The sequence below is a fragment of the Panthera tigris genome, chromosome B1 (assembly GCF_018350195.1).
Source record: "Panthera tigris isolate Pti1 chromosome B1, P.tigris_Pti1_mat1.1, whole genome shotgun sequence".
Taxonomy (NCBI): domain Eukaryota; kingdom Metazoa; phylum Chordata; class Mammalia; order Carnivora; family Felidae; genus Panthera; species Panthera tigris.
The window spans coordinates 90,337,914-90,354,145 of NC_056663.1; the positions used below are offsets into that span (position 1 = coordinate 90,337,914).

The 16,232-nt window shown below is 36.2% G+C and overlaps 1 pseudogene; it reads right to left on the reverse strand.

The window, feature by feature from the left end:
- LOC102956313 overlaps positions 1–14,878 on the reverse strand; it is a 128,680-nt pseudogene extending 113,802 nt beyond the window's left edge.
- Between the last annotated feature and the right edge of the window lie 1,354 nt (positions 14,879–16,232).

Here is a 16,232-nt window from a genome sequence, read left to right on the forward strand (position 1 = left end):
CGCCTGGGTGTCTCAGTCAGTTAAGCGTCAGACTTCGGCTCAGATCATGATCTCACGGTTTGTGGGTTGGAGCCCTGCACTGGGCTCTGTGCTGACAGCTCAGAGCCTGGAGCCTGCTTCAGATTCTGTAATTACCTCTCTCTCTGCCCCTCCTCCCCTTGCATTCTGTCGACATCTCGAAAAAATAAATAAACATTAAACATTTAAAAAATAAATAAAAATAGTAAAAAATAAAGATACAACATTTTGTATAGTAAAATGTGCACATAAATAAAACCACGGGTAAAATAAAAGTACATGGACTATCGAAGTAACATTGTGTGAAAGAATTTGAAAAAGTAGATATGAAATTGCTCATGGTTTTGGGAGATCAGAGTGAAGAAAGGAAAATAATAAACATTCTCTTTATATGTCACTGTGAACATATTGCTTATCACTAACCCTTCAAGCATGGCATCTTATGTAACTATGTTAAACGGTTTTCATGCAATCTACAAGGATGCATATTTGCATTTTATGTATTTTTACAGATAGTTTTATTGATGGCATCATAGTAAATATATTGAAACACACAGTTTCCCTTAGATAATTAATTAGGAGAATACAACAAAAATAGAAATGTAAGAGAATGGGAAAGAAAAACAAAGAAGGGGGAAAAGGTGTTATGAACACAAGTGCTGTGATAGGTTTGCATTCGGCAGCCATGGATGGCTTAGTGTCTTGTTTCCTAAATGTAGGTTACTTGCATGTACTTCTGCCCTCAGACAGCACGTACATTATAAAAACACAAAATAAAAACTAAAAATGTGAGCTATAGAGAGAATTAAAATCATTTAAAAATTTTGATCAATAGTCAAATACAATTTTTTCAGCTCTAACTAACTAAAAATGTACTCTACTGATAGAATAGTGGCACGAGTGAGAGCATAGCCCCAGGGCGAGACTGCCTGGGTAGGAATCCCAGGTACCCCCTGGGTACCCTTTCCTCTGTACTACACTCTCCGTATCTTAATGTCCGCTGTTATAAGAGAGCAAGAATAATATTACCAACCTCACAGAATTGTTTAAATCATTAAATGAGATCATTTAAAAAGTTCTTTGGAAGAATTGTGCTAACATTTATAAGTATTTGATCTTAATTTAACCCCTTGTCATTCAGATAATCAAAGAGTCTAATTTGAAATTATTTCAATTTTTGGTCATATTTCTTTCGATTGGAGAAAAAGTATCTCACAGTGAATGTTAGTCTGAGCAGAGAAAGTGCGTTATTGTCTGCACTTCCAGAGATGAGTCTTGTATTTCTATTGCACGCAGGATACTTAACTGTAATTCCACTACTCAATTTCCATTTTTCTGACATTGTAAATTGTTCTTGCAAAATAGTCTAAAAGTGCTATGTTTTTACATGTTTAGCAAATGATTCAAAATCTATCAAAACTCTTTATTTCAAAAGAATTAAACAGCTTAGAAAACTATGCCTCTAAGTTTTATTATAACATATGCAGATATGAATTTTCAGATGTAAATGAGTTTCCTAGGGCTGCTGTAACGAAGTACCACAAACTGAGCGGCTTCAACAACAGAAATTTATTGTCACGCAGTTCTGCAGGCTACAAGTGTGAAATCAGGATGCCAGCAGGGCTTTTTCCTTCTGAGGGCTGTGAAACTGAATCTGTCCCACTTCTCTCTCTTACTTCCGGTGGCCCCAGGCATGACTTGACTTGCAGATGGTATTCTCTGTGTCTTCGCATCATCTTTCCTCTGTATTTGTCTCTGTGTGCAAATTTCCCATTTTCATATGGACGCCAGTCATATTGGAGCATGACCCACACTAATGACTTCACCTTAGCCTGATTATCTTCAAAGATCTTACTTTCAAATAAGACCACATTCAATTACTGGTTAGGAGGTTAGGATGTCAATATCTTTTTGGAGAACACAATTCAACCCATAATAATATTTGATAGATTTTATTATCTATAGCAACATTTTTTTCCAAAAACATATTAAAATGCACTGTCCCTATTACCAGTGTAAGGAGAAAATTAGTTTCTTCCTAAAGGTAGTTATTTTCTCACTCTTGGTTGAAAATGTCATCGTTAACTGGAAGAAACAATAAATGTGTTTTCCTTCCTTCCTTCCTTCCTTTTCTCCTTCCCTCCTTCCTGTCTTCCTGTCTTTCTTTTAAATATCCATTAGAAAGAATATTAATGTCAACCACTTGTTATGATAGAGGTCAGCAAATTTGGAGATCTGTCTTTGCATGAATAGAATATGTACAAAGTACTCCCAGAATGTGTTTCATTGTTAGTCAAAATAGTTATATTTTCACATTTTAAATAATAGTATTTGTAGATGTTTTACCTGAGTTCTTATCACATATGAGTCACTGATCATAATTTCTAGTTAATACAGCATGTCTAATAAAATTTTAGGCCAGGACCATAGGAGAAGAATTACATTCAGCTCCATTCTTTTATTTCCATGGTGCACTTGTTGTGTTTGCAGTATATTGCTGTATTTGATGTGTGTTTACTTTCTAGAGACTTATTAAAACCTTTGTTATGTTTAATTCGGTTAACATTAAATAACATAATTCTGTAATACATACACTAAGGATCTCATAGCCTATCTGTATATTTCGTAGAGTAAAAATAATAACACTGGAAGTTCTGATACTTTCTTCCCAATGAATGGTATCCCCAAGGATACCGGTAGCACATTTTGGATACTGAGACGACAGGTCAAGAGGAGTCTCACAAGTCCCATCCACACACCTGAAGACCTATACGATGTAACTAGGGGTCAAATAGTAGAGAATGTGTAGCTCGTCTGGTGGCATCATCAGCAGTCACAGTGTTTTTATGGAGTGTGCCTTCAGTAAGCCACAAATACATTCCCGGATGAATGGGGGGAAAATCAAGTGTTTGGAGCTCTGTGCCAACCCCAAATACACTTGAGTGCCTATATTCCTTTAACCTCTTTTTATTATCATTTTTGTTTGCTCATCTAAACTAAAAAACATTGAAAATGAGTCCCTCAAACACATCACTTCAGGCACACAGCATGCTAGAATTCCTTTGAGGTTCTCTTGGTGCCATAAACAGATTTCCCCACATTCGCCTGCCTCACAACCAGCTATTTTTAATCATCCCCTTAGTTTTAAGGCACTGGGGGAATAATTTAATTTTAATTGTTTGGTTTTCAGGTCTGATGAGTACAGATTTAAAGCCAGAACTCTTTTCATGCCTGTGTACATGAAGCCATTCTGAAATGATACACAGCTCAGTGAAATGTAACAAAATCTAATTCTGGCCTCTTTACTTAACATGTTGATGTGCTGAACAAATTTAAAATCAGAGTTCAATAAGTCAAAAGAATTGAAACTACCATACAAAATGTCTTGTCAGCGATCTTAAGATATGTGTCCTATCACCCAATATATATATCAAAGACATGGACACCGAAAACACAGGAAGGAAGCATTACGGTACATTTATCATTTATACTGCGTGTAAGGTTAGGACCCCTAGCTTTCTTATGATGGTTCCACTTGAATGGTGTAGGAATAAATGTATCTCAGTGCTCCTTTGCCTTCACAGTTATGCATTACACTGTAACAGATTTTCCAGCAAGAGACACTTTCCAGGCATTCAGAAATGAAATATATAGGACATAACACTGTGCCTCTTATACAGTATGTTTCCCTAAACTATGCACAGTGTGCAGGTGATCCTTTATGTAATATATAAACAATAATTTCATATGCTTTCAGAAGTCCCCTTGGTCACATAAATATTTGTAGAAACTCGCAAGCTGACTTCACCAAATATATCAAACTAAAGTCAGGGAGCATTCCGTATGATTGTTGAATTTGGGAATTATGAGCTATTAACAGTGATTCTGAGGCCTTCTATGTGGGCTGAGAAAGCATAGGAAACAAATGAGCATTCTTTCTTGAGAACTGCTGTTAGAAAACAGTTTCAGTTGTTTCCATCTTTGATATACACTGCTGATCAACCTTCTGGTCTTCCCCAGAGAGTGGTTTCCACAAAACCCCCAGGGTTCACAGGGAATCCTTGCACAGAATGCCTGCATCAAGTTGCTAAGGTGACTTTCCACCTAACTAGTCTCCTAAGAAAGGGAGTCCCCACACTGAGGTTTACTAGGGAGTTTCTCTACACGAGGTGCACCCTCACTCCATTTGCAGTCTCTTGGTATATGCGTCATAGTTTCCATTTCATTCATGGGAAGTGTTGTGTAAATCTCATTCCTACCATTGTTGTGGGACTTATAGGACAGTCTTCTTTAGTTATTTGAAATGTGTGCCTTATTTAAAGGTATTAATGTGGACAGAAATATCTGTGTGTGTGTGTGTGTGTGTGTGTGTGTGTGTGTGTGCTGGAAAAAAAAAAAAAGACCTTTGATCAGCACAACCTTCCAACAGCTACCACAGAGATTTTTATTCAGTCCTATAAACGGGGGTCAGAGGGAAAGGAATCTCAAGGGTTTTACATACACCATAAACATTACTAGGACTCTTAAAAAAGCACACAAATCTGCTCCAGCTTACTGATCTTACTGACACAGCAACAGAAGAGGTTTCTTTGCCAGGTACAAATTATCTATTTTTTTGTGTGTGTTTGAAAATTGTGGATAAATGCCAGTATCATAAAGAGTATTGGCAATATCTCTTGATATCTTTAAGCTATACTATGTACATGATCTTTTGTGCAAATATCTTCAAATAAAGTATTTTGGCTATTTTAAATAATTTTAATTAATTGAATATTTAACTTTCTCTCCTCTGTTTTATATGTAATAGATCAATAAGTATTATATCAATAGGTGTCATCAGACTACAATGTTTCCTCCATAATGTGAGTGCACTCAACACAAATCAGTCTTTTGATATTTACAAGTTTCCTGTTACCTGCCAATAATAAACTTTTCTTGAGCTATCCAAAACTAAGTCAACAATTTCTAATAAATGTATAGTTATTGGAAATGTTTGTTTATGCAAAATATTAAAGTAAAATGTTTAAAATATATAATCTTTGCCAAAATGCTACCTAATGAGGTTTATTCCCTTAAAAAGGAATCCACTGCAGAGTTGTTTCAGTGAAAAATACATGAGATTAATTGACACAAATGTATTCATTTAAACTGACTTGGGTCTTTTACGATGTCAATCTATTGCTCTATTTTGTCTTTTGGTGCACCAAAAATGTATCATTTGATATAAACTTAAAGTTTACTACATGCTTAAGAATCACCTATTTTCTGGGGTGTCTGGGTGGCTCAGTCAGTCAAGCGTCAGACTCTTGATTTTGGCTCAGGTGATGATTTAAATTTTTTTTAACATTTATTTATTATTGAGAGACAGAGACAGACAGAGCATGAGCAGGGGAGGGGCAGAGAGAGAGAGGGAGACACAGAATCCTTGAAGCAGGCTCCAGGCTCTGATCTGTCAGCACAGAACCCCATGTGGGGCTTGAACTCACAAAACGTGAGATCATGTCCTGAGTTGAAGTCAGAGGCTTCACCAACTGAGCCACCCAGGTGCCCCTCAGGTGATGATTTTAAGGTTCATAGGTTGGAACCCTGCATCGGGCTTTGTGAAGGCGGTGTGGAAACTGCTTGCGATTCTCTGTCTCTCTCTCTGTCCTCCCCTCTGAAAATAAATAAATAAAATAAATTTAAAAAAAACAAAAACACTTATTTTCCTGAAAGTGAGTTAGAATATATTCAGTATTAGGGGAAACTTTGAAAATATATATATAAGTACATTTTGGTGGTGGCTACCAGTATCTGCTCTTTACCACTTATTAAACCATTTATTCAAGTTTTGTGCATTTTTTTGACATGGGTGATTTACTTCACAATAACCGTTTCAGAATCTAAGAATATTAAAGACATGCTCTTCCTTCAAATTCATCCAGATCATCCTCATATTACTCTTCTAAATTGTCTCCTAGCCACCCTCACTCCTGCCACATCCCTTTTTAAAAATTGGTCTTAATTAATTCATTTCAAAAACTTATTTTTTGGATGTTTTCTACATACTGATCTTGGAACTATGACTAGGGAGCAATGATTGGCACCTCAATGGCCCTGTCTTAATGAGCATACATTCTGGTGTCTTTGTGGCATTTCTAAATCTTGTGAAAATGACTTCTAAAATTCTTTATAGACAACACACTAAAACTCTTGTTTTTTTTCTTGGGAAACAGGCTAATGAAGGAATATCTTTTTCATAGTATGTTCAGATCATATTAAAATCTTTCTGAAAGTTTCCTATGACAAGTGTTTGAATATAAATTATGTAGTCATAAACAATTTCTTTCAACCATCATGCTATTATTTTTTATTTCCCGCCATCTAGGTCAGTGGGTTCTTGACCGTGCCTTTTTCGTTCTGTTTCTAAACTCAGAAGGTTCTTGAGATGGGCTGTAGAACAATTGCACTGGGCATGTTAAACAGGTAAGAAACTCAGGACAGTGAGTTGAAGACCAAGGCAACTCTATTCCACTGAAACAGAAGGTGGGCCAGCTTTAAGCCTGGGATGACTTACTCAAAGAATATTGGAGGATGTAAGCAGGGAGGTTGATCAGTGAAATTTGGCCATCTGTGTTTGCTAATGCGGCTCGTTCCAAGTTAGGTTCCTAGCCTTCCATGGAGAGTGGGGGATAGAGGCACTCTCTTTCTTCCTGATTATATTTGAAAGGGATGGCTTCCAGATTCTTGAGAAAGCCATCCTTGGGTTATAAAAACTGGCCAAAGGCTGGGAGCAGATATACCTCAAAGTGGTAGTGGAAGAATTTTAAATTGCAAATTTTCTTAAATAAATGCTGTAAGGAAAGGAAGACCAGGGTCTAGTTAGTAAGAAATTGGTTTAAAGTGTAGTCAAGCTGAGGGAAAATGTAAGGCATTCTTGGCCAGATTCCATAACAGATTATATTAGAATGGCAGAGCATCCTTTCAAGATCTTGAACCTTTTTCCTTCATTCTCAATCCCATGAGTCTTCTGACTCATTTTAACAGGAAGAGAAAGATGGAATAGGATTGATTTTTTTAAATAAGAAAGTATGTCAATGTATTAAAAACGATACCATTTTACCCTGTTCAAAATAATCCCGCAGAAAACAATTATAGGCGAACTAATTGTTAAGTACTCAGTAATTCTACATATTGATTAAAAACTGAGCATAAAGTTCCTTTTAAACTGTAGCATGACATTTAACAATATAAAACATACTCTGAATTAATGGATTTTCTTGGGGAAAGATGGCATTCTCTAAGGGTGTAGGCATTGGGTATTTCCAAATCTCCATCTTCTATGTCTGAGGCTTTAAGAGATGCTGCGGTCCAGATATATAGAGGTCATTAAGGATTAGAATGTCAGTCAGAGCATACTTCGAGGATAGGAGATTCAAAGTCCAGTGAAGGTGGAGTAAGCTATCTAATAAAGGAAACATGAGTTACAAGAAGGAAAATAAGTATATTTTGACATAATAACATGTTCTTCTCAGGGAACTGAATTCAGAAAGCAAATAATTAGAATTTATTATACTGGGAATCTCAGAGACTGATTTCATATCTCCACAGCAAGTAGGCCAGTAAAATAGATATTATTTATTCAATACATAAGGAACACTAGTTAATTTTCCTTCTCATTAGAATAATACAAGGCTAAATGGGGTGATAAAGACAAATGTTAATACAGAAGCAATTTGGAGGGGCAGTCCTATTATTGAGATATAACATGCAAAAGAAGTAATAATGTTAAGTAGAAAAGAACCTTAATGTTGCTCACATGTTGTTATAAAATTATAAGATCAGGAGAATCAAAATTTTGTTTTATTTCTGGTATTGTGCAAGTACATAATTTCTTTAGATATTACAACAAAACACCTTTTTACAAATTTATAAATGAGCCAATCGAGGTATGGGGAGACTAAGTAATTTACTAGTAGTCACAACACTAGTATATTTGTATTAGCGATCACAAGTGGAGTGAACTTTGGCTATGACACTGAATACATTGATTCTCTGGGTTGTATTTTTATTTTATTTTATTTTGTTGAGGGGAGGACAGAGAGAGCTGGAGACAGAGCTCACAAGTGCACTGGCCAGGGAAAGGCAGAAAGAGAAGGAGAGAGAGAATCTTAAGCAGGCTCCCTGCCCAGCACTGAGCTGGATGCGGGACTAGATCTTACAACCATGAGATCATGACCAGAGCCGAAATCAAGAGTCAGACACTTAACAACCAAGCCACCCAGACCCTCTACTTTTCCTTTTTGAATTCCATCATGTTAAACCTTTATCTTGAGGACAGAAGTAAATATGGATAGTGTTAAAACGTGGCATTGAAGCCTTTCCCCTTCTCTCATATATTACATATACTTCATGAGAAGTTCCTCTTGACTCCATAGTTAAAATATATTCAAAATCCAAATTACTTTGTACTACCCTTCCTGCTACCATAGTGTTCAGCCTCACCATCACCTCATACTCAGATTAGCTTCCTTTCTTCTTCCCCTGTTTCTAAGACTGGTTACACAATTTTTGGGGCCAAGGCGAACTGGAAATACACACAGGAAGGAAGGAAGGAAGGAAGGAAGGAAGGAAGGAAGGAAAGAAGGAAGGAAGGAAGGAAGGAAGGAAGGAAGGAAGGAAGGAAGGAATGATGGAGGAAAAAGAAAAGAGGGCAAAAGCTATTGTTGCAGGATTTTTGACTTCAATACCTGGGATTCATTTTCTCACCACTTCAAAAAATGAAGAGATGGACACAAAATAAGCAGCAGGCAAAAAGTTTATTAGAGTATAAAGTCAGAAAGAAAGAATTGTATGAAAGCTCTCTTTACAGAGAGGGAGCATTCAAAGGTGAATAACCACTACTTTTGGCAAGGCTCTTTGTTTTATACGGTTCTGGTCAGCCCCCTACCCTTCTCACTTGTTCCCTTAGTAAGCTTCTACCCTTACTGGCTGGATAACTCCATTCCTGATTGGCTTGACTCCATTGTATGAGGAGTCAGACTGGTCATACTGTCCTTCATATAACTTGTTATGTTATTTTATGTTATGTTATATTATGTTATGTTTTACTTTTTCTATTTAAGAATTTTAATTGTCACATTCCTGAGGAGAACCTGAGGGGGAGTGGGTGGCGTCTGTTACGGTCTTCAGAGGAACCTTACACCTGAAGGTGTTTGCTGTGGTGAGTCTCTCCCAACATCGTTCCAAAATATGTGTTTGTCCCCACCCTGGGACCTCAGGTCCTAACCTTCCCCTCTCTGCCTATTTTATCCTCTCTTTTCCCTGTCATACTACCTCAGCCTCCCCAAGTGAGCCAGCTCTCAGTTGGAGTAACTGAATGCAACCACATCGATGAACTCAGGTAATACCAGAGGAATGGCATAGACAACCCACAAATTTGTGAGAAATGATACGTTCTTGCTTGTTGTCAGCAAGTTTTGGGTGTGTGTATCTATGCAGCAATAGACAAGGCAGAGTTTTCAGTTGCAACAGCTTTTTGTTTTTCCATGCGACTTAAAAAAATCCCTCTTAATAAAATGAATTTTCTTGATGTATCTTTTGAATTTTTGTTTTCCTACATTTTATATATATATATATGTATACATATGTACATATGTATACATATATACATACGTATACATATATATGTATATATATGTATACATATATATACATATATACGTATATATGTATATATATGTATACATATATACATGTATACGTATGTATATATGTATACATATATTTATGTATATATGTATATATACATACATATGTATGTGTATATATATACGCATGTATATATATATACATACATATGTATGTATATATATGTATATGTATATATATATATATTTTTTTTTTTTTTTTAAGAAATTATAATCATTGGGGGAAAAGATGGTGAAATACAGAGAAGCCGAGGGTGTGAAATCCCATGTGTTTCCTGGGTTTTTGTTTTGTTTTGTTTTGTTTCTACCAGTCTGAAAAAGTTTTACAGCAACTTTCATCACTTAACCCAAGCTTTCCTCCTTCCTTTTGATCTCTGCAGTTGGGTCTATTGAGAACTGAAATTTGAATTTAATTGTTTCATTAGTCAATGAGAATCTTCTCTGTCGATTTCAGAAGAAAAGGTTTGAGATACAAAATTCTGAGCCTCTTTGAGGCATCTTTTTCTCAAAGGGCCTGTAACTCCTCTAAAGCAAACAATTTGATCAACATTTAAAAAGAAAACTTAACAAGGGTTTTAAACACTGTAAAAGTGATTTTACTGCAAGCATATTTTTCCTCGATTTGAAAGAAAATCAATTGGTGACTGTTATGATCAGCCCCAGACAGCACTCTTCTTTGTTCTTTAATTTCCATGCTAATTGACATGTATGACAGAGAGCTGGGTGAATCCTCCTCTAAAACATCACTTCCAATGCTGAAAGAAGGAGTTTTGGGGGGTATTATGACACTTCTTTGAAACTGACTGGAAAATATCAGTTAGCTTTTCCTAGAGCGTTTAATACAATTTATTTGATTTTCACATTAAAAAAATGGTTTATTCATATCTTAGAAATATATCTTGTATTCATTTTTATGTTAACTTTTATTATACATAGTAGGTTTACATTGGACATTAAAGTGTTAAATCTGTAGTTCTAAAATGGTGAGGAAAATGATGAGACTGATAAATCTCTTCAATAATACCTTTCACAAGATGTATACACTTTACCTTAGATAAAACAGTAAGTTTAATTTAAAATGCATATGAATAAGAGATATTGAAAAATTGTTTGCATATAGGAAGCAGGTATTCTCTCATTTGCTAAGAGTCACGTTATACTAAAAAGGAAGTAGGTCCCATGTCAAGGCAGTTAGGTTTCAGAGCTGGCTGGATGACTAACAAATTGTGTAGCATTAACAAGATCACTTTATCTCTGGATAACAGTTTCCTAATCTTTATTATTATTTTTTAATGTTTATTTATTTTTGAGAGAGAGATAGTGTGAGCAGGGGAGGGTCAGAGAGAGAGGGAGACACAGTATCCTAAGCAAGCTCCATCCAGGCTCTGAACTGTCAGCACAGAGCCCCACAGGGGGCTCGAACCCACCAACCGTGAGATCATAACCTAAGCCGAAGTTGGATGCTTAACCGACTGATCCACCCAGGCGCCCCTCACTTTCCTAATCAAGGTGTATATAATCAGATTATTGGTGATATTAATTGAAAGGGTGTTAGAAAGCTTTTAAAAATAAATTGAGGGCATGAGAGTTTTCTTCACATAGCTTCTGTTTAAAACAAGAAGTTATTATAAGCATTCTTCTCCTTATATTCAGTGAAATGCAGGTGACCAAGGCTGTGGACACAAATGCCTTGGTAGGGAAGTAGGTAAATACTACATATTACCATGCCAAACGTACATATTGAGTCCTAAAGGAATTCATAAGTCCTTGCAGATGTAGACAATGAATTAGAAGATGAACAAGCCATTAACTGTAGTCAAGGGTGTATACTCTGGTTTTTCATTCTAAGGTTTGGTCTGTGCATAATTGAGAACCAATTGTAAACCAGTTGAAGCCTGGAGGATTCTGCAGAAAGATAATGCCATTTTCTGATTTGACCCCCTCCTCATCAGAGCCCTCGCCCTACTTAAATAGTGTATGACAGGTAAAGCGTGTATTTAGTGTCATTTGGGTTCAATCTGTGGTACCTGCGCCATACTGGGAACCAGTGGCTTGAAAGAAGAGATGGGGCCAGGTATAAACTTCAGTGTGTAAAATGGAACTTGGTCAAGTTTTTGTGAACAATTAGAGAAGTAGGGACCATTGCTTCGAGTGAACAGATGCAGGTGCTTGCCTTGACAATTGGGCTTTCGTAGGTGCTGGCATGCATCTTTCTCTGCTAATAATGCATTGGCACCTTCGCACTGATCCTGGGCAGTAAGAGATGTCATAATGTGTTTTCTAATTTTGCACAGACTGACGATTTTACACTCGGGTAACGCAACCACCTGAGTGAGGGCATCTGCCAATACCGTGAACTCCAAACGTGTTTTGAAACAAGTGGTACGAAGCCATCATCTGTTGACATAAGAGGGGCAAATTTTGGTCCAGAGCTTCTCCGTATGACTGACAAGAACTGAAAGCAATAGTATTCTTTATTTTTCCATAGACTAGTTAGTTTGAAAATGGTTTTCATGCTCTAATTCACATATAATGAGGTCTTAGTGAAAGTACAGGGATGATATAGAATACTTTTTTGGAGTATAATAAAAGAAAATTACAAAATATTAACTGTTTCTGTATATTAAATAATGTGTTGTATAGCAATGTATATTTATAAAGTTCACAAAGTGAGCCATGCTGGAATTATCTTTTTCTGCCCTTGGACACTAATGTTAGTCTTGGAAGCATCAGTGACCTTGTTAAAGAACTAATTAGCACGTTCCATGGAGTCCTAGTAGGACCCATATTGTCACTGCTCTCCTTCATCGAGATAGTGAGCTTTTTAATTGAGAAAGGCATTTGATATTCAGATTTTAGTAGTTCCCTAACTCATATGTTCTTAACATTCAGTCCAGATAAAGCAGGATTGTGGAATTCTAGTTATCCAAACTATGTGAGGCATTTGTATGTAAGTGGGAATAATTGATGGCTTCAGTCTCAATCTAAGCATATAAATGGTGTGAGTTTAGACAAAAATGCATGGAAATAAAATTCCAGCACCTCCTCACCTCCTCACTTTCAAAGATATGCAGTAATGCAATCTATAATCCATGCATATGATATTTTATAGATAATTGGTATGTTGCTAGCTAAAATCATAGAGGACCGTGAAAAAATGTAAATAAATATTTTCTCTGTGTAATGGGATTGTTAGTAATTTCTTTTTTCTTTTCACAGTATGGGCTTAAAATAGTCGACTGTTCTTCTAAAACACCAAGAAGGAGAACACAGAACAAATATGCACTGAAGTGTATTTGAAAATAATAAATCCTGTTATGTGGTTTTTGAAATTACGGCATGGAGGGAGGAATATAATATTCTCTGTCAACAATGTGGTCTCATAGCATCTGCACAAAATAGGGCTGAGTTATTCTCTTGGATTTTGAGTATCTTTTAGTAGTAATTTACAACTATAAGATTTACTTTTTTTTTTCTTGCCTCTTCCTAGTCTGTGTATATTTCTCTCTTGCTTTACTCCCTTAAAAGAAATGTATTTTAGGTCTCAGGCCATTATCATTCTGCATGCAACCATTCTATTTTCAAAAGTTTCTAACTGGACAGTCTTAGTCAGATGAGGGCAGCAAAGAGCAGAGAAAACAAAAAGTCACCTCTGTCCCTAGGCCAGAGGAACTAGAGAGCTTTTTGAGGTGGGACAGGGCTGGACATGGGTGAACAGCTCAGACCAGGGATAGGTGGCGCAGTGGACCATGCTGGGAGTTTCCATCTGCTGAGGATTTTGCACTGCAAACAAAGTGTTAGAAGGAATGAGTGAGTTTTAGAGAGAATGAAAAGTTATTGTACATGGTTTTCAAGTGTCAGGAACCAAAGCCAGACAAGCAAGATAAGGTTAACAAGGCAGAGGCAGAACCTAATGCCAAGTGATAGCTTATCAAGTCAATCAATTCTCATAGATAGTTCTGTCTAGCTATAGCAAAGCCATATACAAAGAAAAAGAAAATGAGCACTAATGAGTACCCCATTGTTCTAGCTTTCAACCCAGAGCCTCCTTATAGTCACAAAAAAATCGCCTTTGAGAGTTGCCAGCAAATAAGAATTGTCCTTCGATCCGTGGAAAATAGAGAAAGAAGAATGAGCTGCCTAGGAGTCTAAAATAAAGTATAAAAGTTCTTTACCTGTCCCCTCTGGGGAGAAAACAAAAACAAAGATAAAAACAAAAACCTAGAAATCGTGTGCGGAGCTCATTTTTGGTAATGGTATAACATATATACATATATAGCTTCCACAGAGGAAGCACGTAGGTTGCTGAAGTTATGACCTTAATTCAGAGAAGCAATTTGGGGTTTTGTTCAGATGATTTATTTATAAATAGTAGCTTTCTCAAACCCTAAGAGGAGGAGGAGAGGTGCCATATCTCTTTGGGGATAAATTGTAATGATTTTGAGGGCATGTATTAAAAAAAATACCACCACCTCCAAAAAGACTGATGTTGTCCTGCTTTAGAGGTCACCTTCCCTTTTTTCAAGTTGCAAGAAGAGTAAGTTATTGTACTGTTAAGAATATATTTTATCCCCAATGTTATCCTAGGGGAGAAAATGTGTTAATTATATCATCTATCTATCTATCTATCTATCTATCCATCCCATATTCCTAATTGTTATATATTAAAAACATGCATATTTAAGAAGTAATAATGGATTTCAAATTATATCAAAAATTCCCAGGGGCACCTGGGTGGCTCAGTCAGTTGAGTGGTCGACTTCGGCTCAGGTCATGATCTCGCGGTTTGTGAGTTCGGGCCCCGTGTCGGGCTCTGTGCTGACAGCTCAGAGCCTGGAGCCTGCTTCAGATTCTGTGTCTCCCTCTCTGTGACCCTCCCCCATTCATGTTCTGTCTCTCTCTGTCTCAAAAATAAATAAACGTTAAAAAAAATTTAATAAAAAAAAATTCCCAGAAGGCTTCAATTTTAAATGTATCTGTAGTTAATGTAATACCCTGTGATAAGGACCCAGGTTCCATTCTTGATGTTTGTTGTCAGCTTTCAAGCTCGACTGCTCCCTCTTTTCTTCTTGCTCCATACTAGACAAGCCACTGACAAAGCCCACAGGTCTCCCTCCTTTGGCACGGGTTGAAAGTTCAAGGCATACAAACCGTGCAAGTATCAACTGCATCCCCAAATCAATCATAATAAAACTCCAAAGCCAGACTCACATTCGTTGTCTCAAATTACTTGTGGGCCTTCTTGGAGGCTTGCTTTACTCTCCCCAGAAAGTAGCAACACGTGATTAAGAAACCCTTTCTTCCTCTCTTGGTGCCTGTGTGGGACCATCAGCCTCAACATTCAAACCAAATTTGGGGTGAGGAGCTCATCCTGCTTGTATGAAGAAAGTACAATAAATTATTTTCACTAGACATATTTTATTTGGTGTCCTTTCGATTTTTTCTAAATAGTTTAATAATATGCTCAATATGTTATCTTAAGCTATGATTTTTAAGAAAAAAATAAGAATACTCAGCTAATTTTATAGATCAGTTCACAATATGCATATATGTGTAAATTGGATACATGCTTTAATATGTATCCAGACAGTCCATTTAAATATTAAGTTGAAGCCTGTAAAATGTTTTTATCTCTAAACACCCTCCCACTTTGCTAATAATGTTGGGAGTTGTTCTTTACTTCTCATGATTAACATCACCTTCCCTGATAGTTTCACTCTTCTTAGCTTACCTGCCTTCATTCTTGTTTTTAATGTCTTGACTTTATTATGATAGTTTCCAAATAATACCTTTTTTTTCCTTCTTGTATTTATTAAAGCTCTATCTGTCTTTCTCTTCTTAAACTCCAGGGTCCACTTTTCTATACTGCATGGTTCTTTTATTGTTTAATCCATCAGATAGTGTACCTTTGAAACCCCAGATATTGTTTTCTCTGATATTATATACTATTTCTAGTACACTTAGGACTTTTTAAAAACATTTTCTTTTTCTTTTCTTTTTACAACCAGGATCTTTAAATCTCCAACATTGTGGAAATAAAGTCCAATGTGTTAATATCACATGTAATTTAGGTTGCAAGAATGAGAGTCAGAAGTTTGCTTTAATAAACAGTGTGGAATGAAAGTATTTTTATTTCTATTCTCTGGAGAGTTTTGCCCAATTACATTGACAACTTACCTGATTTTGATATTTACATTTCATGAAGACAATAGCCAGTATAGGAAGTCAGAAAGCTTCCTAAAATTTTGTGATTGATGATACGAGTTACCTAAATCACCTATTCCATACCAAATTTTTTTAACCTACTGTACAATGCCTTGATAAATTCTGTGGAGACATTATGTTTCATGTGAAGAAAAAAAGCACATTTCAAAAAAAAAAAAAAGAGAGAGAGTGTGATATCATAAAAACTAACCATAAGCCAATAGGCTTTAAATGGCTTTAAATAGGCTTTATAGTGGTTGCTGTATTATAATGTTTAAAAATCAAAGAAATATGATGAGTACACATTCCTTGCGTATATCA